A 22,931-nucleotide genomic window follows, 5' to 3' on the forward strand; every position below is an offset into this window, starting at 1 on the left:
AATTGATCACTGACTGCAGTGATCAATCGGCAGGGATTGCATTTTACTATGATCTGATTTTTTTTTTTTTTAACCCCTGAGGGTTAATTCTTTTTTTTTTAACCCTCAGGGGTTAAATTTATTTTATTAATTAATTTAAATATTTTAAAATTATAAATTTAGCTAGCTGGGGAGGGTGGAAGTTAGTGGGGAATTGGGGGATTTAGTGTTAGGCTAACTAGGGGTTAACGTTAAAAAAAAACGCTTTAAAAAGTTAAAAAATTAAGTTAAAAAAAGTTTTAATAACGTTTAAGTAAAAAAATTTTTACAAAAAAAACTTTACCCAGTTCAAATAAAAATTAACCCCTTCCCTGCCCGTCGATCACTGCCTACAGTGATCAAAATACAGATCACAGTATTATACTGCGATCTAATTTTTTTAACCCCTGACGATTTACTTTTATTTATTTTTTAACCCTCAGAGGTTCAATTTATTTAATTAACTAATTTAAATATTGTATAATTAAATATTTTGCTAGCTGGGGTGGGTGGGAGTTATGGGAAAATGGGGAATTTACTGTTAGTGCTGCTTACTGCTAGTTAGGGGTTAACGGTAAAAAAAAGCTTAGAAAAATTTTAAATATGTAAAAAAAAGTTTTAAGAAAGTTTAGGAAACTTAAAAAAAAATAATAAGCAAAACAAAAGTTTAAATTTTTTTTTAAAAAGTAAAAAAGTTTTAAAAAGTTAAAAAATACATTTAAAAACGCTCATTACCACTACACCTGGAATAAACTAGATAAAAAATTATCCCACGCCAAGGTTCAAAATATGCCTTTTGAATTACCCCAGGGTGTATTCTTTAATAAATAGCATGTGTTTGTGGGGAAGTTTCAATAACCAACCATCTAAACTACTCCAAATTGGAACATGGACACAGCGTAAAACTTAAAAGTTAGAAAAAAACTGAATGGCTGCGTCTCAAATGTGCCCCTTCAACATTCACATATACCTGGCAAAGGTACATACGGGGTATTGCTGTACTCAGCCGACATAGCTGAGCAACATATGAAGTATTATACAGTGGTAGCACACATAAGGTTTGCAAAATATACTGCGCAAACTCACTTTGTGTGTCAAAAAGGCAGAAAAACGCTTATTACCACTACACTTGGTACAAGCTGGCGGAAAAATGATCCCACGCTAAGGTTCAAAATATGCCTTTTGAAATACCCTGGGATGTCTTCGTTAAGAAATGGTATGGCTTTATGGGGTATTTGGTTTATATAGCCTGGTAAAATACTCTAAAATGGGATATGGGCACAGCGTAAAAATTTAAAGTTTGAAAACAAATGGAATGGCTGTGTCCCAAATGTGCCCCTCCGATGTCCACATATACCTGGCAAAGGTACATACGGGGGTATTTTGGTACTCAGCAGACATAGCTGAGCAACATATGAAGTAATATACAGTGGTAGTACACATAAGGTTTGCAAAATATACTGTGCAAACTCACTTTGTGTGTCAAAAAGGCAGAAAAAATGCTTATTACCACTACACTTGGTACAAACTAGAGGGAAAATGATCCGACGCTAAGGTTCAAAATATGCCTTTTGAAATACCCTGGGGTGTTTACTTTAAGAAATGGTAGGCCTTTGTGGGGTAGTTTGAATTTTTTTTTTTTTATTCTTTATTTTTGTAGTGCAGATAAGAGAAACAACATGCCTGGGGTACCCCGACGGCATTCCCCATGCTTTTTCAAAACATTTTTAACAATCAGGAGTATGTTAGAGCTTGCACATTTTTATATATAGTATTCAGTTGATCAAGGTAATTCACAAATTAACTTTTGTGGAGCATGAACGCAACTTAGATAGGTCACATAAAATAGGCAAAACATTGCTAGTAATAGGGTTGCTTAGGTAATAGTTAAAATTGAGTAACATGCTGGACAGGGCACAACTGCGATTATTTGTGTCGTGACTGTTTGGTTACATGCTAGGTATTGCGCAGTAGGCCTAGTTTAAGTGTTAATATATGATTGGTAGGTCGTAAGCTAATATCGGGTATGGATTTCTCCACACTGCTTGGGATTAGCCACCGGGGGGCAGCTAGTCGCTGGGCTTGCCGGGAAGTGCATACATTGAGGTAAGACATTTTTAGACTACGTCCCTGCAATTTAGCAGTGATTACAGTAAGGTCAAATGATGAGGTAAATGATAAGATAATAACAGTGCTAAACTAAGGAAAATACAGTGCTCTGCTGGGCTGTCGTTGTAGAAGGTTTATTATCCCTGTAGCTGCGCTGGGTCGGCTGCCATCCTGGTCCCCATCATCAAGTCCCTTATTTTCCCCGCTGGGTGATGGAGCGTTTTGGTACTTGCCGGTCAGGGGTGCGTTTGTGTAATTTGCCATCCTCAGCCTTGGGTGCAGAATAATGCCTGTGTGCTGCGATCGCTGCTCCTCTCCGTGTAGGCTGAGTGAGAGTCCTGGTAAAGTCCCCTTAGGTCTGCCAGTATCACAGGGAGTTGTAGCTTCTGGTTCTGTGTGTGGGAGCTTGATCTCCGGCTTGCATTGAACGCGGCGGCCATCTTGGATTTTGCCACGCGGTTCTTGTGTGATCGTGTCGCCGCCAAGATGATAGAAACGGTCACTGCCTCTCCGGTGGGGTCCGGGATAACCCCCCCCGGCCCACAGGGGGGGGAAACGGGGCCCTCAGTAGGCGTGCGAGAGGTCCCACCGGACTAAGCACGGGAGAGCGGCCGCCTCTCCCGCCAGAGCCTCACGACAGGCCTCAATCTTAGTCGCCCAGCAGTCCGCTTTGCCGGCAGGACTGGGGTTGATATTGACCTCCAGGGTAGTTGCCTGTGTCCCCTTTGCCTTCATGTGGCTGTTGAACGTTTTTCCGGGGAAAAAAGGTAGGTTTTGCCCGATTTTGCTATTTTTCATAGCGGAGCCGAGGTGCCCCATGTCCATCCGGCTCGGCGGTCAGGCCCCGCCCCCTCGGGTAGTTTGAATTTAAAACCTGCGAAGATGCTTGGAAATTGCACATAGGCCCAGCGTCAAAATTCAAAGTTCGGTAAAAACTGATATGGCTTGGTCTCCTATATGGCACTGTAGCTTCACAAAATAGTGCCAAAGACATTCATTGGGGATGTCTTTTTACTCAGAAGACTTAGCTGAGCATAATTTGGGGGTTTTGAACTTAATGGCACATACGAAATATACAAAATGGCCAGCAAAAATGCAATCCGTATGTAAAAAAAATGCCCCAAATGATTTTTTACCACATACTTTGGCATATATTGGTGAAAAAATGGGGGCATGTTAAGGCACAATATGCACCATATGAGACACCCTGGAGTGTCTACTTTTACAAATGGTAGGTCTTTGTGGGTTTTTTTTGAACAGTCAAACTGTTATAATCAGGGGTCAAGTCCTGGGGAATAAAGTGTGGGAACTCACTCGAGTTCCACCCTCACCCCACCACCAGAAAAAAACAAAACTTGTATGCATATATAAACGCGTACACACACACTCAGGTGCACACATACACTCACAGACACACACTCACAGACACACACACAGACTCACAGACACATACACTCACAGACACACACACACACACATACACACACACACACACACACACACACACACATACATACACTCACAGACACACACATACATACATACATACATACATACACTCAGACACTCCCAGACACATACACATACACTCCCAGACACACACTCCCAGACACATACACTCACAGACACACACACACTCACATACACATACACAGACACACACACTCACATACACACACACTCCCAGACACATACACACACACTCCCAGACACACACACTCACACTTCCAGACACATACACACTCACAGACACACACACACACTCCCAGACACATACACACTCACAGACACACACACACACTCACAGACACACACTCAGACACACACACACTCACAGACACACACACACACACACACACACACTTACACACAGACACACACACACTCACACTCACAGACACACACACACATACACTCACAGACACACACACACATACACTCACATACACAAAAATTATTTGTATATTTTTTTAAATTTAAAAATGTCCACCCAGCCTCCCTACCTGGAGAGCTGACGTGGACCTGTCCCTGGGGTCCAGTGGGGCTTCAGTGAGGCCGGCTCTTGTCTCGCTGTCAGACGCTGCGAGGGAGCTGTGTTCTCTCTGCTCCCTCTCGCCGCGCGGGCTGTCTACTGATGCCGGGAGCCGGAAATGACGTCATATTGCGGCTCCCAGCATCAGCAAACGGCGCGCGGCGAGAGGGAGCAGAGAGAACACAGCTCCCTCGCCGCGTCTGACAGCGAGACAAGAGCCGGCCGGGGGGGGGGGGGTCCTTCAGGTGGCCATTAGGCCACCTCTTGGGCCCTCCATGACAGGGGGAACACGGGGGCATTTGGGGGCGGCATTTTTTGGCGCCCCCTGAGTGTCTGCAGGACCACAAACGGGAACGCCGTTCCTGCTCTAAAAAAAGTGCAGGAACGCCGTTCCCACGCGTTCCTGCAGGACTCGAGCCCTGGTTATAATACCCCAAATGGAAGCATAGGCTCATTAAATCCGTCTCTCAAAATTCTACTGTGAATACTGAAAAGGACAGGTCTCCTGTATGGCACTGTAGCTTCACGAAATAGTGCCATAGACATACAATGGGGGTGTCCTTTTACTTAGAAGACTTAGCTGAGCATAATTTGGGGGGTTTGAACTTAGTGGCACATATGAAATATACAAAATGCCCAGCAAAAATGCAATCCGTATGTAAAAAATGCACAAAATTATTTTTTACCACATACTTTGGCATGTAATGGTAAAAAAATGGGGGCATGTTAAGGCACAATATGCACCTTATGAGATACCCTGGGGTGTCTACTTTTACAAATGGTAGGCCTTTGTGGGGTTTTTTTTGAACAGTCAAACTGTTATAATACCCCAAATGGAAGCATAGGCTCATTAAATCCGTCTCTCAAAATTTGACTGTGAATACTGAAAAGGACAGGTCTCCTGTATGGCACTGTAGCTTCACAAAATAGTGCCAAAGACATACAATGGGGGTGTCATTTTACTCAGCAGATGTAACTGAACACAAAATAAAACTTTGTACAGGAATAGCACACACCAACTTTACAAAATACACATCATAAGTTCTTTGTTATAAGTTTGTGTGCAAAAATTCCCCAAAAACACAATTTTACTCCAATATTAGGCAGAGGTTGGCGGTGAAATGGCTATGTAGAAAGTGTCAAAACAACCTTAGGTAAATAGCCTGTGATGTCTACTATATATAAATATATACTTTTGTGTGGCAATTTTGTTTTCTTTTATGGCTATTAAGCTTACAAAGCAAACATACCAAATTCTAAAATCGCTCCACATTTAAAGTTTATTTTACTCCTTGTGCTTTGTGACCTGTAACTACCAAAAAAAACTTAAAATCCCAGACACATTATATATTCTGTAAATCAGAACAACTAAATGAATTTATTTGTAATTACTTTCCTTAACCTGCACTAATTGTGCACACATTATTATTGCAAAAACTGTAAAAAAAACGAAAACATTTTCATTTTTTGCATTTTTCTGTATTTTTTTTATAATAAATAAGCATTTATGCATATATATGTTACATCAAATTAAAGCCCTTTCTGTCCTTTAAAAAACGGTATATAATATGCGTCGGTGCAATAAATTAGTAAAATGTAAATTGCAGTTGAACGCAAACAGCAAAAAATTCCGTTGTCATTAAGTGAAAGATAAGCTTCTGAAGCTATGTCCTTAAGGGGTTAAAGGGATCCTATAGTGCCAGGAAAACAAAGTCGTTTTCCTGGCACTAAATGCTCCTGGAGTGCCCCCCTCCCTCGGGGTCCCCCTCTCTCACGCTGAAAGGGTTAAAACCCCTTCAGCCACTTGCCTGAATCCAGCGCTGAGTCAGGCCCCACCCACGCTTTCTCCCCGCAGACGTCAGGCAGCCGGGGAGACCAAATGTGCATGTGCAGCAATGGTCCAGCGCGCTTTAGACCTACAATGCTTTCCTATGGGGAAAATCTGACACTGAATGTCCGTGAGGATCTCCAGCGTCAGATAATGGAACAAAATTCTGTTTAGATTCCAGAAGCCCTCCACAGAGGACAGACTTAGAGCTGCAATGTAAATGTTTCTCTGAAACTGCAATGTTTTACATTGCAGCACTAGGTGCAAAAAGGGTCACAGCATCCAGACCACTTCAATGAGCTGAAGTGGTCTGGGTGCCTACAGTGTCCCTTTAAATGCAAATTCCTGATCAGATGGACCGGTGGGAGCAGAGACAGATTACTCCCTTGGAGCAGCAGTGAAAAATGGGTATGAGTGTAAAATGAAAAGAGGACCGGTGATTGAAAATAAGACCTGAAACTTGTCAACTTAACCCAGATAAGATATATTTACCTTCTGAAATTTTGGTCATCATAGCTAGTACACTCAGATAAGTATTTAATTTAAAAAAGAGTGAGGAAAATATATGTTTTTTCCATGTCTCGAAGTGATTGTTGCTAGGATTAAGTGCAGACATAGTGTAGCGGATTGCATTAAGGCTGTCCTCAAAATTTGTGTATTTTAATATGCTTTCGTGTATTTCTATTTCATGTATTGACATTGTATGCAGCATTCACCTGATTGTTCAGTAAAATCACTCAGTTTACTATACAAGTGAAACTAACGAACAATCAGACCACCCCAGGGTTAAGTGTGCCTCTCATTACCGTTCGCAACAATGTTGCAAATCCCCTAATTGGCAATCGGTACTGTGTTCTATGGGTGACCGCCATTCGGGATACGAACACGTGGCGGCGGCCATCTTAACTCCCGAACAGCGGTGTTTGGTCGTCGAGTGTTTTGAGCCCAAATCGGATACTCGACTAAGAAAACACAGCTGAGACCTCCAGACTTCCATAGCTTTGTGCGGAAACAACCGAACAAGCCACCGTTCGGTAGAAAGACTCATCCGAACAGGGGGATTCACATGAAGGCAAGCAACAGCCATTTCATTCGGTATTTTCATCCGTTTATACCCACGAACTAAGACCGACCGCAAGGCCAAAGCTTATGAAACTATTTTAGGCTACTGTTACCTGTGCGGTCAGTCAAAACTTTAATATTCCATAACTCCCTAACCCCTGGTCCGATCTGGGTGATTTTTGAGTATGTTACTCACCCAGATCAGGGCTATCAGGGGACCCCTATTTAGGAGTGTACCCCATGTATTTGGGGTACATCCAGAAACTGGGGAAATACTGTACACCGATTAAGTGGATTATGTGTCATGCTGAGGGGAGCAGTGGCGGATCCAGAGCCTGATCTCGGGAGGGGCACTTGTAGATTATTTAAATAAATAATCCTGGCACAATAACCACTACAGCTCAGTGTAGTAGTTATGGTGCCAGTAGTGCCAGGATCCCACCCCAGAGTAAGTAGTCATACCGTTTAAGAACAGTTTGACAACTTACCAGGGGTCTGCTGGGATATAGGGGTTACCAGGGGTCTGCTGGGAAGTGGTTTGTGTTAGGGGTGAAGTGTGTGTGAAAGGTGCAGTTCGTGTGTGAGCGGTGAAGTGAGTGTGAGTGCGTAAGGGCGGCAGTGTGTGTGTGAGGGTGGCAGTGTGTGTATGGGGGCACTGTATGTCTGTGTGGGGCAGTGTGAGTATGGGGGGCACTGTATGTATGTGTGGGGCAGTGTGTGCATGGGGGGGCACTGTGTGTATGGGGGGTCGTCTGTGTGTGTGGAGCAATGTGTGTATGGGGGGGCAGCAGTGTGTGTAGGGCACTGTATGTGTCTGTGTGTGGGGGTTTGCAGTGTGTGTATGGGTGTGCAGTGTGTGTATGGGGACAGTGTTTGTGGGGCAGTGTGTGTATGGGGACAGTGTTTGTAGGACAGTGTGTGTATGGGGACAGTGTTTGTGGGGCAGTGTGTGTATGGGGCAGTGTTTGTGGGGCAGTGTGTGTATGGGGACAGTGTTTGTGGGGCAGTGTGTGTATTTGGACAGTGTGTGTATGGGGGCAGTGTGTCTATGAGGTCAGTGTGTGTATGGGGGCAGTGTTTGTGGGGCAGTGTGTGTATGGGGACAGTGTTTGTGGGACAGTGTGTGTATGGGGGCAGTGTGTGTATGGGGCAGTGTTTGTATGTGGGGCAGTCTGTGTATGTTGGCAGTGTGTGTATGGGGGCAGTGTGTGTATGGGGGCAGTGTGTGTATGGGGACAGTGTTTGTGGGGCAGTGTGTGTATGGGGACAGTGTTTGTGGGACAGTGTGTGTATGGGGGCAGTGTGTGTATGTGGGGCAGTGTGTGTATGGGGTCAGTGTGTGTATGTGGGGGCGCGTGTATGGGGGGAGGCGGGAAGGGAGGCTTTTTAATAAATAAAAAATATAGATTTATGTTCCCCCTCCCTTCTTACCTTTATTGAGGAGGAGGGGGGGCATTTCTGGATCCCTGGTGGTCCCCGTGGGGATTCCCTGGTGATCCGGTGGTGGTGAGGTGAACTCTAGCCCGCGCTCCAGGGCTAGAGTTCACTCTCGCGAGATTTTCAAATGTCGCGAGAGGAGGACCCGGAGGAGCTGCGGGCTGAGCTCCCGGGTCCTTTCTCCTCCCTCTCTCTCCCCTGCCGGCTGCCAGCACAGTGTCTGTGGACCGGGGAGGGAGATCACTGATCACCCTCCCCGGTCCGCAGGCACATTGCAGGGCTGGCACTTGGGCAATGCCAGCCCTGCACTAGCCAGCAGGGGGGAATCTCGGGGGGGCAATTGCCCCGTTGCCCCCCCTCTGGATCCGCCAATGGAGGGGAGGAGATGTGTGGGAGGTAACATGTATTTTATTGGTTACTGTAATAATTACTGTGGGTGTCTCCCTTGCATGGGAGAATTGCTTAAAAGCAGGCATGTGAAATTAAACCTCAGTTCAGTTCTGTTCCTGATGCTGTGTGTCGTCCAGTCATTGGGAAATGTGTGGGATACTTTTCAATTACTAATTTACTAATCGTGGATATTATTCTCTTGGGTTTTATTCATTGTTCCTGAGCCTTATTTGGATTACCAGCTGAGATAGTCTGTGAGAGACCAGCTCTCCGCTACACATAGCCTTGATCCATTTATTCTCAAAGAAGAAGATTTTAAGTGTATTACATTCTATGGCAGCAGAATGGTAAAAAGGGGGAAAATAAAGGAAGAACATGATAAGGGAGAACAAAGCCAAGAGGGAAGAGAAGAGTTTTACTCCTGTCCATCATAGCTTATATTAATTTCACATTATTTGTGATGTCTACAGATTGAGGCTAAATTGGCAAATTTTAAATCAATTCATGGAAAGAAACAGTTTTACCTCAGAAAAGCTTTTGCTGGAATAAAACACCAACAAAATTAAAATAAAATAAAAACATAGCCCAAAGCCATTTATTTTGTAAAATGGAAAACCTTTACTTCATTATCACATAAAAAAAACAAAAGTAACAACTGAGTGAATCTCCATTACATGTATCTAGATAGGTAACACCAATCATTTAATTACCATTGCTTGCACTAACATATGACAATTCGCCCATAAGTGGCTTGCCTGAATATAAAAAGGAGAAGAGAAGGGACACAAAAAGTTGTTTGTTTGTTTGTTTTTTACTGCAGTATAGAACCTTATCAGATATTACAGCTTGGTGACAAAGTAGTACTGCCTCTAAACAGCTAGTGAGACACTCATTTGGGGGTTAATCTTTTATGCTGTAATAGATAAGTCAGTGAATACATACCAGAGATGCCTTGAAGCAGTCAGCTTAGTTATCAGGACAAACTGAAGGGTAGTTGCTTGAACTGGCTGGGGGAGCAGCCTTGATTAGGCTGATGTTATTTTGGCACTAAGGGATTTGAATGGGGATTTGCTTGTGTGGGTCTGCTACCTATACAGTCCCAAATCCTTTTCTTCAATTATTGTGGCGAAACCAACTTCGCCACTGTGAACTGGAGAAGCCTAGTTGCCCGCCTGCTGCCTTTGGACTATGGACCAGACATTATGGGAATGTGATACCCCAGATAGCTATACCATAGAGCCTATTCATATAATGAAAGACTATGGGAGAGACTTTAGCTCCATGGCAATTGTACTGTGTGAATAGGATCTGCGCGCTATTCGGTAGTTTTGTGCGCTCAGATCCCAGCTATCTGGGGATATGTGAAATGTCTGTGTGTTATGGTTAAAAAGTAACTTTCTGTATTTTAAAGTGTTTTATGTCTTTCTGTAACCATGTGGTTAATGGAGTCTGTCTCTGTGCTGGAGATAATTAGATTACTTCTCCAGCACAGAGAAGGCTCTGTAAAAAACAGTCTGAGCTGGGAAGCTAGGGGTTTTAAAAGATACTTTACTAACTTTTGAACCCCTGGTCTGATCCATGCCATTTTTTAATATGTTGTTCCCCTGAATGGATTGATTGTGGATATGTATTTTTATGTGAATGTGATGTATGGTTTTAGAGTTAGGAAAGTTGTGTAAAAGTATATTTTAAACTGTATGCATAATGGGATTATGTGTCACACTAAGGGGAGGGGATGTGTGGGAGGTAACATCTATGTAATTGGTTCTTTTATGCCTCCCCCTGGGTGTGGCCTGTATGTGTGAGTTGGAAATAAAAGCCAGGCTGGATGAGCCAGTCCTGAGTTCCTGTTTAACCCTCAAAATGAAGTGTCGTCTCGTTCTTGGGGGGAATTGGATTGTAAGCTGACTGCCAGGAGTGTCAGCGGATTGTATGCTTTTCTTGTTCAGCTGTTCCAGTTCGGAGTGTTATCTTGTATCCAGTTCGGGAGTTTGGTGTTCTGCGGTAGCTGTGCCTGTCTCTCAAAAAGGGGATTATCGCCTAAACTGGGTTTTATCCTCTTGTGTGTGAAACGGTCCGTTACAATTATTATCCCATTTTCTCTTTTACCTGTTGTACATTACTATGCTCCAAGCCGGTATTGCCAGATATTGGGGGTGTGTGACTTGTGATAAGGTGGAGGTGGAATTCTATTAGGAGTTTCTACCTTCCTATCCCTTTCATTTACACTACTGGCTTACCTCATTTCTCTGTGCAAACGCTACTCTAAGAAATTGCATTTCATTCGTCTAATATGTAAACATTTCTTTCATATCTCTGCTTCTCAAGCAGTTTTACTCTGAAAGTATTTATATACGGCTACTTTGTAATTCAATGACTACCTTCCAAATAACTCTGTTTGAAAACAATCAATACAAGTGAATTCCTACTCCTCTATTAGAGTGTAACTACTGACTGGAATTTATAGGAGTTACACAGGTGACATCAAACCTAGTTGCATATGACATTAAAAAAGTTAAAAAATACATTAAAAAATACATAAAAAAATACTCGTTACCACTACACCTGGAACAAACTAGAGAAAAAATGATCCCACGCCAAGGTTCAAAATATGCCTTTTGAATTACCTCAGGTTTCGGTATTATATATTTTAATGTATCTTTATTATGCTTGGTAAAATGGAGTTTACCCTCTGTCCTCGGAGATAATTGAGTTACTTCCCAATTATCTCCAGGATAGAGAGGAGGGTCCCAGATTGTGTAAATGGGAGTGTTTCTACCTATAAACCTGTGATTGGTCAATGCTACATTTTGTCCCAGTTTTCCACCAGGTCCCCTAGGGGAGTGTCCACCTGGTGGAAGACCTGCATAAATACCGGGCAGGTAGCCCACATTAAATCAGATCTCTACTGACCCTCAATACGGAGCTTTGTCTCGTACTTGGGGGGGATTTATGTAAGTTTATTGTGCACCTTCATGTATTATCTATATTATGTTTACAAGCTGCTATGCCTATTTTGAGGTTAACCCAATTTTTTCCTATATATAGTATGGGTCTTTTGCATATGCATATTTATCTAGAGCAGTAACTAATGCCCCTACTTGTATTTCACTCCTTTCCCGACAGCACGAATTTCTGTGACGTCGGCTAGGTAGTATCTTTTCTTTTTTCCCTTTCCCTCCCATTACAGCCACTCCCCTCTTGGGAGCGGCTAGCTATTATTAGCAAGAGCGAGCCGCTCGCCGCCCACACGATGACCGGCATGACTACACTACCAATGGAGCATTGCTTCAATCATGCCGGCCACGTGACATTCCATTAGGAGCAGCTTGTTATCATAGCAACAAGCAAGCCGCTTGCCGCCATCTTCCCTTCACTCACGATGACCGGCAAAACTACATTACCCATGGAGCTTAGCTCCAAGTATTGCCAGTCACGTGACGTTTTATTTTTAATATCACACAAATCTTTTAATAAAAGCCTCGTTTTTAACATATAATTATACCACACAGTCCCTATCAGCTTATTTTATTGAAGTGTATAAATATTACTTGATTTAATTTTATTTTATATATGTTTTTAAATATGTGTTTTATATTGGTTGATCCGTTTTTTGGCGTCAATTTCGACTGTCACATACCCTTATAAATACTCTTTCATGCCAGGTATATTGCTATGCTACCATTTTGACAAAGCCTTAATGGTGAAACGCGTTAATGGTTTTAAATTGTGTATTTTAACAATAAAGGTTTTTTAGGTACCGTTTCCACAGGACCAATCTTCATTTTATTGTATTTTATATGCACCTTTTATTTTTACTTCTCCTGGCATTTTTATTGTATCCTGACTCAAGAAATCCTAGGTGGGGATCATTCCACCAGCGCTGTATTGATAGAGCAGTACTCTCTGCTCTTTTCTTTTGAGTATATTTTATTTATATCTATTTTATTTATATTTTACAAACTGAGAGCAATATTGCTGTTTTTTATATTTCGTGGAGCACGACTTAACCAAGGCCAGACTGACGGACAAAGCTCTACAGTATATCCCTTAGCGGGGATTATACCTCTAAACGCCCTTCAACCTAGAGCTGGCCATAGCTCCATCAAATGTGAGTGTATTATCTACCTTTTATCATTTTATCCTTGGATCTACAATCCTTCACTATTGGCAGTCTGTCGTGTTTTTATTCTTGTCTTCACATATACTGATCATCTACAACCCGGACGGACCAACTCTCGAGGACTGTACCTATACTCTATCCAGTTATACTAGTGAGATGTTTTCTTCTATTATAGTTTTCATTATAATGGACATTTTGATCTCCTGGATGAACTTTCTTTTACCTTTTCTCTGTTGTTATAAGTGAGACTTTTTACCATTTATATAGGCCTACTTGCTGTTGTCTATTCATTAAGACCATTTGGTCTGTTTTTGATTGTTATAGACTACTGCTTCTTTAACTTTTAGCGCAGACCTTACCCCCTTTACTACTTGCATCTCACAATGGTTGATGCATGTGCACGGTACCAACGGACGCGCGTCGTTACCTATGACGTTACGTTCCGAATGGATCGCGCATGCACGGACATCGTTCAAAGCGCGAAGATTGGCATTTAAAAGGAGGAAGACGGCAACAGAAGACAGAAGCTCCTGAGAAAGTTGGTTCCCCGACGAAATGCATAGAGCCCAGCTGTACTTCAATCCTATAAATTTGGTATTAGCAGTTTGAGTTCTGTATATATGTACTTTATTTGTTTGGCACTTTATTTTGAACTATTGGAGGACTATTAACAACATTTGTTGTATAACTAGTTGTGCCTCCATCCCTTGATGCAAAGGGATAGTAAATATCAGTGGCAGGTTGGTTACTTTAAAATACTTCCCTGATTTCCATAGTGCACTTTATATTACCTTATCAGCTGCTTACCATAAGGGTCTGTTCTTAAGCCATTTAAGGCTGTATTTATGTTTCTTGGATTTTTTGTCTTTTTTGTCACTTTATGATTGAATAAATTGTTATTTTTAATATATAAATCTTTGCCTTCTGGCTATAATTGTCTTGAACCAATTAATACATTTGAGACAAGCTGGTATATTTAGTATACACAATGACTGTGGCGCCCTGAATTTAGTAATTGGTTCACCTTTAACAGTGTTGGTTATTTGTATTTATTGGAAGTTGGGAGTGTCTTCTTAAACAGTGGTTTGCCCACATAGCGTGTGTTATTGCTTCTCCTATCTACCTGATTTGTTTTTTTCTTGTTTGATGTGTACTGTAGTCATTGCTTTCTGCATTTGTATCCACTTTTTGTATCACACAGCTTTGTTCCAATGCTGCCGCCCATCCCATGTGTTCCCTATTAAAAGTTAATAAATATATAGGGGTGTATATAAAAATATTTGCCTTGGAGGTTTGCCTTGACGTTGGCAGGCGGGCATTCCTTCCAATGGCCATTGGAGTAACTAAATGACCTCCATTTGTCTAAATATACATACGGATTAAGGGGAGAGCGCAGGTAACTTTTTTCTTTGGTTTTTACTATATATTGGGGCTGTGTACTGTAGTCATTGCTGCCGCCCAGTAGTGATGGGAGTGAGCGCAGGACTTATCGTTTCCAATTTGATTGATTGGAATATTTGACAAAATTGGTATATTCATTAGTTGTAGTCTCAGCTGCATTGTATGCCCAAAGAAGAAAAAAAAACCTAGAAAATTAGAAGAAAACTCTCTTCTTCAAGTTTGTATTAACATGCCTTTCTCTTGTAATGTCCAAGGTTAGTGTCCTGGGATAAGAATAAAGGACCCCGGGGGATAATTAGCTGTCTTCTATCCCAGTTCATATTCTTATTTGTATGAATAATTTGTAAATACATGTGATGTGTGTGCTGTGGTTTTTTAATAAAAGTTGGAACTCAGAAATAGTGATCCTACAAGTTACCAGTAAGAAGCATGTGTCTTGTCTCTTTGCTGAGGTCTTGGTTGGAATCATGCAAATTTAAGTCATGCTAAGGAACCATATTCATTGAAGTGTATTAACAGTGGAACAGGCTAGTTAGTATACTTTGTAACAGCCAGAACATACAACCACAATGTATCCTGGGTTGAAAACTGGGTTGCCGGTGACTCCGCAACCAAGTGGAGCAGAGTTAGCGGTGCAGGTTAGGCACCTACGGACGATAGCATGGGGGTGCCATAACCAATACATCATATGTACATTGACTGCTACTATCAAAATTACTATTTATTGTGTGAGCGTGAGATTTTTTTTTTACGATACAAGACATTTTATTCTTATGTTAATCCATAGATGCATTATAAAATCACTTCACCTGTGTGAGTTCTCTGATGACTGACAAGCTCTGATTTACTGGCAAAACATTCCCCAAATTTACTACATTAAAGAGGCTTCTCTCCTGTGTGACTTATCTGATGTCTGACAAGACTTTCGTGATCCCTAAAACATTTTCCAAATTCAGAACATGAGAACGGTTTCACTCCTGTGTGAGTTCTCTGATGTCTAACAAGACTTGAGCGATCCCCAAAACAGTTTTCACAGTCAGAACATGAGAATGGTTTCTCTCCTGTGTGAGTTCTCTGATGACTGACAAGTTCTGAATGTTGCCTAAAACATTTTCCACATTCAGAAAATGGGAAGGGTTTCTCTCCTGTGTGAATTCTTTGATGACGGAGAAGATCTGCTTTGGTGACAAAACATTTTCCACATTCAGAACATGAGAATGGTTTCTCTCCTGTGTGAGTTCTCTGATGACTGGCAATCTCTGTTTTGGTGATGAAGCATTTTCCACATTCAGAACATGAGAATGGTTTCTCTCCTGTGTGAGTTCTCTGATGGCGGACAATCTCTGCTTTAGTGATGAAGCCTTTTCCACATTCAGAACATGAGAATGGTTTCGCTCCTGTGTGAGTTCTCTGATGACGGACAAGATCTGCTTTGGTGATGAAGCCTTTTCCACATTCAGAACATGAGAATGGTTTCTCTCCTGTGTGAGTTCTCTGATGTCTAACAAGTTTTGAATGTCGCCCAATGCATTTTCCACATTCAGAACATGAGAATGGTTTCTCTCCTGTGTGAGTTCTCTGATGATGGAGAAGTTCTGCTTTGGTGAAAAAACTTTTTCCACATTCAGAACATGAGAATGGTTTCTCTCCTGTGTGAGTTCTCAGATGACGGACAAGCGCTGAATTTTGGACAAAACATTTTCCACATTCAGAGCATGAGAATGGTTTCTCTCCTGTGTGAGTTCTCTGATGACGGAGAAGTTCTGCTTTGGCGAAAAAACTTTCCACATTCAGAACATGAGAATGGTTTCTCTCCTGTGTGAGTTCTCAGATGACGGACAAGCGCTGAATTTTGGACAAAACATTTTCAACATTCAGAACATGAGAATGGTTTCTCTCCTGTGTGAGTTCTCTGATGACGGACAATGTGGTCTTTGTTAATGAAACATTTTCCACATTCAGAACATGAGAAAGGTTTGGGGTTTATGTTTACTGTCTCATTTGAGAACATATAGGTATCTAAGAAAATGCTTGATTTATTAGAGTTGGACTCCTTGCTTCTGTTATTAAAAGATTTCTTCATAGCTTTGCTTCATGTATTTCTGTTCTTGTCACTTCTCCTGACAAATACACCTAAAAGAAACGTACTGGGAGTTAAAGGAAATTGGTCACAATAAATTGTTTGCAATACTTCGAAAAAATAGACAATATTTGCATAATAGATAAGAAATATGACCATCGGGTGTCATGGTGATTGCGAAGAAATCAAGTATTTTGTGTGCATTCACCCCTTTATTAGGAAAATTGTGTATACTCCTTTTAGTCCATAAAGCCTCACGTATCTGCATTTATGCTAGAGGAACAAATTACAGATTCTGTGTACATCACATGAATTCTAAACACATGCAGCACAAAATTCCACGGTTATCCCCCCCCCCCCCCACTACCTCTGTCACTTGAAGGCTGTGCCCAGTATCTACTACTCTTTTTATATCACTCCTAGCCTCTACCACTTATACTAGAAGGTTGTGCTATTGAAATTGTAGTAGATACCTGGTTTGACCTGCTGGTGGAAAGGTACTGGGAGTTAAAGAAAATCTACCTTTAAATAATTTTTTGTTTACCATACTTAGAAAAACTGACAATATTGTGTATATATATATATATATATATATATATATATATATATATATATATATATATAGAGTGTACTTTAATTCCCTACATTCCTGCATTATAAAAATTGTTTATACACTTTTTATTTGCCTTACAAAATTACTTTTAGTCCATACAGCATAACTTACCTACTGTGACACTGTTACCTCCTGTTAATGATTGGTTAAATAAATCTGTTAATGGTTTTGCTAGTACACTACTAAGCTCTTTTAATAACTTTGGGTGTATTCCATCAGGTCCCATTGACTTATTTGTCTTTACTTTTGACAGTTGAAATAGAACCTCTTCCTCTGTAAACTCATGTGTAATAAATGACTCATTTATCCCTTTTCTTAACTGAGGGGTGTAATTTGTGTAAAATGGAGGGAAGAGATGGAGGCATTTTTTATTTAAATTTTATATTTATTTAATATGAATGTTTTATTTATGTTTATTTTTGTCTCCCCTCCCTGCTTGTTACCTGGCATGGGAGGGGGGCTATGGCATTCCCTGGTGGTCCAGTAGCTTGTACTGAGCAGTGTTGGGCCCGCAGGTAGCCCTTACTTACCTTCCGCTCCCTGTGTAAATCTCACGGCCTGCATGCCGCGGGGAGACTTGCCCTGGTAACCCTTGGCAATGCTCTGACGGCCGCAGGACTCGCGAGATTTACACTGGGGAGCGGAAGGGAGCTGCTGCAAAGGTAAGTAAGCGATACCTGCGGGCGGCCCCAGGACCGCCGGGCTTGTAATGGGTCCGACGGTCCTGGTATGTATTATCGGTATCTATATTGGCCGATACCGATATTGCTGAAAATACCGAAATATCGGCCGATAATCGGTCGATCCCTAATCAGTGTATAGATACACCGTATTATTATACAGAGTGACATGTTTATTGAGTATCTATACACTGATAATAAACATGTCGCTCTGTATAACTATACTGAGTATCTATACCCTGATAATAAACATGTCGCTCTGTATAATAATACTGAGTATCTATGCACTGAGTATAAACATGTCACTCTGTATAATAATACGGAGTATCTATACACTGATAATAAAGATGTCGCTCTGTATAATGATACTGAGTATCTATACGCTGATAATAAACATGTCGCTCTGTATAATAATACTGAGTATCTATCTTCCCCTGATAATAAACATGTTGTTCTGTATAATTATACTGAGTATCTATACGCTGATAATAAACATGTCGCTCTGTATAATAATCCTGAGTATCTATACACTGATAATAATCATGTCGCTCTGTATAATGATACGGAGTATCTATACGCTGATAATAAACATGTCGCTCTGTATAATAATACTGAGTATCTATACACTGATAATAAACATGTCGCTCTGTATAATAATACTGAGTATCTATCTGTAGCGAAAGCCACTTCGCCACTGTGGTTTGGAGGGGGCTGCTTGCCCGCCTCTTACCCTGTGACTACGGTCCCTGGGCAATTTGGCCCTTTATGCACGGTATTTGGGCATACTGTGGGTTATTGGGCTGCCCCAGGATTATGGGCCCTCTCATCAGCCCATACGAAACTTAAACCCCATGGCGTTTGAACTGTGTTTGTGGCATCTAAACGCTGTTTGGATATGTTGAGCGCTCAGATCCAAGCCATCTGGGGATGGGTTGAATGTGGGGGTTCTGTTTGGTATAACAGGAGTTATGTATTTTTATGTCTTTTGGTGGTTGCTGGTAACATGTGCTTAATGGAGGCTGTGTTTGTCCCTGGATATAATTAAATCAGCTTCTCCATTGTCTCCAGGATAGAGGATTCTGGGGAACTAGTTTGAGCTTCTAAAAACCATGCTTCCAGAAGGTCAAATGCACATTTGTACTAACTTGTGAACCCCTGGTCCAATTCGTATGATTTTTGAGTATGTTGTTCCCCCGAATGGATTGATTGTGTATATGTATTTTTATGCGAATGTGATGTATATTTTGGGAGTTATGAATGTTGTGTAAAAACTGTATTTTCCCTACCTAGGATAATTGTATTTTCCTGTGTGTACAGATAATTAGTTTACAGGTAGAGGGGAGGGCTATGTGTGGGATGTAACTATTGTGTGATTGGTTAATGTACGTTACTGTGTGTGTCCCTCCCCTTCATGGGAGCACCTAATAAAAAGGGCTGCAAGCTAGCAGCCAGAGAGTTCTATTTTTACCCTCAACTTGAGTCCTGTCTCTTATTGGGGGAATCTGCTACAAGGGATTGCTATGCTAGGCATATTCCCTTGCTATAATCACTGAGCTCTTGTAAGAGCTTGTTCCTGCTTCGTTCTGAAGGGAGATAGCTGCAGCCTGCGGTGCTTATGGTGTCTGGTGGAGTGCTTGGAGTCCTCTGGAAGCGCTAGGAGCATCTTTCAACGGAGGTACCCAGTCGGGGTGCCAGTGGATCCGTTACACTATCTTCCCCTGATAATAAACATGTCGCTCTGTATAATAATACTGAGTATCTATACGCTGATAATAAACATGTCGCTCTGTATAATAATACTGAGTATCTATACACTGATAATAAACATGTTGCTCTGTATAATAATACTGAGTATCTATATGCTGATAATAAACATGACGCTCTGTATAATGATACGGAGTATCCAGGGCCGGCCTTAGGGGTGTGCGAGGTGTGCGGCCGCACAGGGCGCCATGTAGCAGGGGGCGCCGTGCGGCCGCACAGCCGGCCGGGATTTAAAAAAAAATATATATATTTTTTTTTTTTTAAATTTGCAGCGGGGGCGGAGCTTACCGTGCGGCGGGGAGTCCCTGCTTCCCCACCAAACAGTCACCAGGAGCTGCACTGCCTCCACAATGAACTCCACAGGTAACTGTGGGATTATCAGGTGAGTGTGACTCTCTGCCTGTGTGTATTACTGTCTGTGTGTATGACTGTCTGCCTCTGTGTGTCTGTGTGTATGACTGTCTGCCTGTGTGTGTGTGTGTGTGTGTGTGTGTATGACGGTCTGCCTGTGTGTGTCTATGTGTGTGTGTGTGTGTATGACTGTCTGTGTCTGTGTGTGTGTATGACTGTCTGCCTGTGTGTGTGTGTGTGTGTGTATGACTGTCTGCCTGTGTGTGCCTGTGTGTGTGTGTGTGTGTGTGTGTATGACTGCCTGTGTGTGTCTGTGTGTGTGTGTATGACTGTCTGCCTGTGTGTGTTTGTGTGTGTGTGTATGACTGTGTGTGTGTGTATTACTGTCTGCCTCTGTGTGTGTCTGTGTGTATTACTTTCTGTGTCTGTGTGTATGACTGACTGTCTGCCTGTGTGTGTCTGTGTGTGTGTGTATGACTGCCACTGTGTGTCTGTGTGTATTACTGTCTGCCTCTGTGTGTGTGTCTGTGTGTATTACTGTCTGCCTCTGTGTGTGTGTGATTGTGTGTATGACTGCTTCTGTGTGTATGACTGCTTCTGTGTGTATGGCTGTCTGCCTGTGTGTGTCTGTGTGTATGACTGTCTGCGTGTTTGTCTGTGTGTATGACTGTCTTCGTGTGTGTGTGTATGACTGTCTGCCTCTGTGTGTATTACTGTCTGTGTCTGTGTGTATGACTGACTATCTGCCTGTGTGTGTGTGTGTGAGACTGTCTGCCTTTGTGTGTCTGTGTGTGTGTGTATGACTGTCTTCCTGTGTGTGTGTATGGCCGTCTGACTCTGTGTGTGTGTGTGTGTGTGTGTGTCACATACAACCAATACACGCATATCACACACTGCACACTGTTAATACACCCATTACAAATTTCACACATAGCATACATATCACACACCGTCATCACACCTACTATCACATACACAGACAACACAAACATTACAGCATACATGGATGACGGGGGGGGGCGCTGTGAAGATTTTTCGCACAGGGCGTCTAAATGCCTAAGGCCGGCCCTGGGAGTATCTATACACTGATAATAATCATGTCGCTCTGTATAATAATACTGAGTATCTATACGCTGATAATAATCATGTCGCTCTGTATAATGATACTGAGTATCTATACGCTGATAATAAACATGTCGCTCTGTATAATAATACTGAGTATCTATCTTCCCCTGATAATAAACATGTCGCTCTGTATAATGATATCGAGTACCTGTTATGTTTGATGATAGCTGACTTACAATAACATACCGTCTATTAATCAGCCAGGATTTATTGATCACAAGTCACATAGTATGCTCGATCCCTTTGTTGATATACACATTCCTGCTGTAACATACACCCAACATGGCCGAACTACATGCACACACTAGGAAGAGAGCAAATCAAGGGGGTGTATCCATCCCAGCATGCCTTGCACACTTCCTACAGGAGCTGGTTAGGGACAAACTGTGCATTGTGCAAAGCTCCCCTAGAGGCAACTGCTGGTATACACCACAGTATCCACATACTAATGTAGTCACTAGTCTGTTTACACTGATAATAAACATGTCACTCTGTATAATAATACTGAGTATCTATACACTGATAATAAACATGTCGCTCTGTATAATAATACTGAGTATCTATACACTGATAATAAACATGTCGCTCTGTATAATAATCCTAAGTATCTATACACTGATAATAAACATGTCGCTCTGTATAATGATATTGAGTATCTATACGCTGATAATAAACATGTCGCTCTGTATAATAATCGTGAGTATCTATACACTGATAATAATCATGTCGCTCTGTATAATGATACTGAGTATCTATACACTGATTATAAACATGTCGCTCTGTATAATAATACGGAGTATCTATAGGCTGATAATAAACATGTTGCTCTGTATAATAATACTGAGTATCTATACACTGATAATAAACATGTCGCTCTGTATAATGATATTGAGTATCTATACGCTGATAATAAACATGTCGCTCTGTATAATAATACTGAGTATCTATACACTGATAATAAACATGTCGCTCTGTATAATAATCCTGAGTATCTATACGCTGATAATAAACATGTCGCTCTGTATAATGATACTGAGTATCTACACGCTGATAATAAACATGTCGCTCTGTATAATGATACTGAGTATCTATCTTCCCCTGATAATAAACATGTCGCTCTGTATAATAATATTGAGTATCTATACGCTGATAATAAACATGTTGCTCTGTATAATAATACTGAGTATCTATACGCTGATAATAAACATGACACACTGTATAATGATACTGAGTATCTATACACTGATAATAAACATGTCGCTCTGTATAATAATAATACTGAGTATCTATCTTCCCCTGATAATAAACATGTCATCTGTATAATAATATTGAGTATCTATACACTGATAATAAACATGTCGCTCTGTATAATAATACTGAGTGTGGCGAAACCAACCTCGCCACTGGGTCCTGGAGAAGCCTGTTTGCTAGCCTCCTACCTGCTGACTATGGCCCCTGGGTTATTTGGGGCATATTGTACTTTATATTGCTGCTACTGGCCCTTTTAAAATCATCGATGGACATATTGGGACTTTTTGGGATTGTGGCGAAACCGACCTCGCCACGTGTCCTTGGAGGGGGCTGATTGCCCGCCTCTTGCCTTTGGACTATGGACCAGACTTTATGGGAATGTGATACCCCAGATAGCTATACCATGGAGCCTATTCATATAATGAAAGACTATGGGAAAGACTTTAGCTTTCCCATAATAATCATGTCGCTCTGTATAATGATACTGAGTATCTATACACTGATAATAAACATGTCGCTCTGTATAATAATAATACTGAGTATCTATCTTCCCCTGATAATAAACATGTCGCTCTGTATAATAATATTGAGTATCTATACACTGATAATAAACATGTCGCTCTGTATAAAATGACTGAGTATCTATACGCTGATAATAAACATGTCG

The 22,931-nt window shown here is 41.5% G+C and overlaps 1 pseudogene; it reads right to left on the bottom strand.

Moving 5' to 3' along the window:
* Positions 1-15,276: 15,276 nt before the first annotated feature.
* LOC134573744 (oocyte zinc finger protein XlCOF6.1-like) lies at positions 15,277-21,234 on the bottom strand (annotated as a pseudogene).
* Positions 21,235-22,931: the final 1,697 nt, after the last annotated feature.

This window comes from Pelobates fuscus, chromosome 1, assembly GCF_036172605.1.
Source record: "Pelobates fuscus isolate aPelFus1 chromosome 1, aPelFus1.pri, whole genome shotgun sequence".
Taxonomy (NCBI): Eukaryota; Metazoa; Chordata; class Amphibia; order Anura; family Pelobatidae; genus Pelobates; species Pelobates fuscus.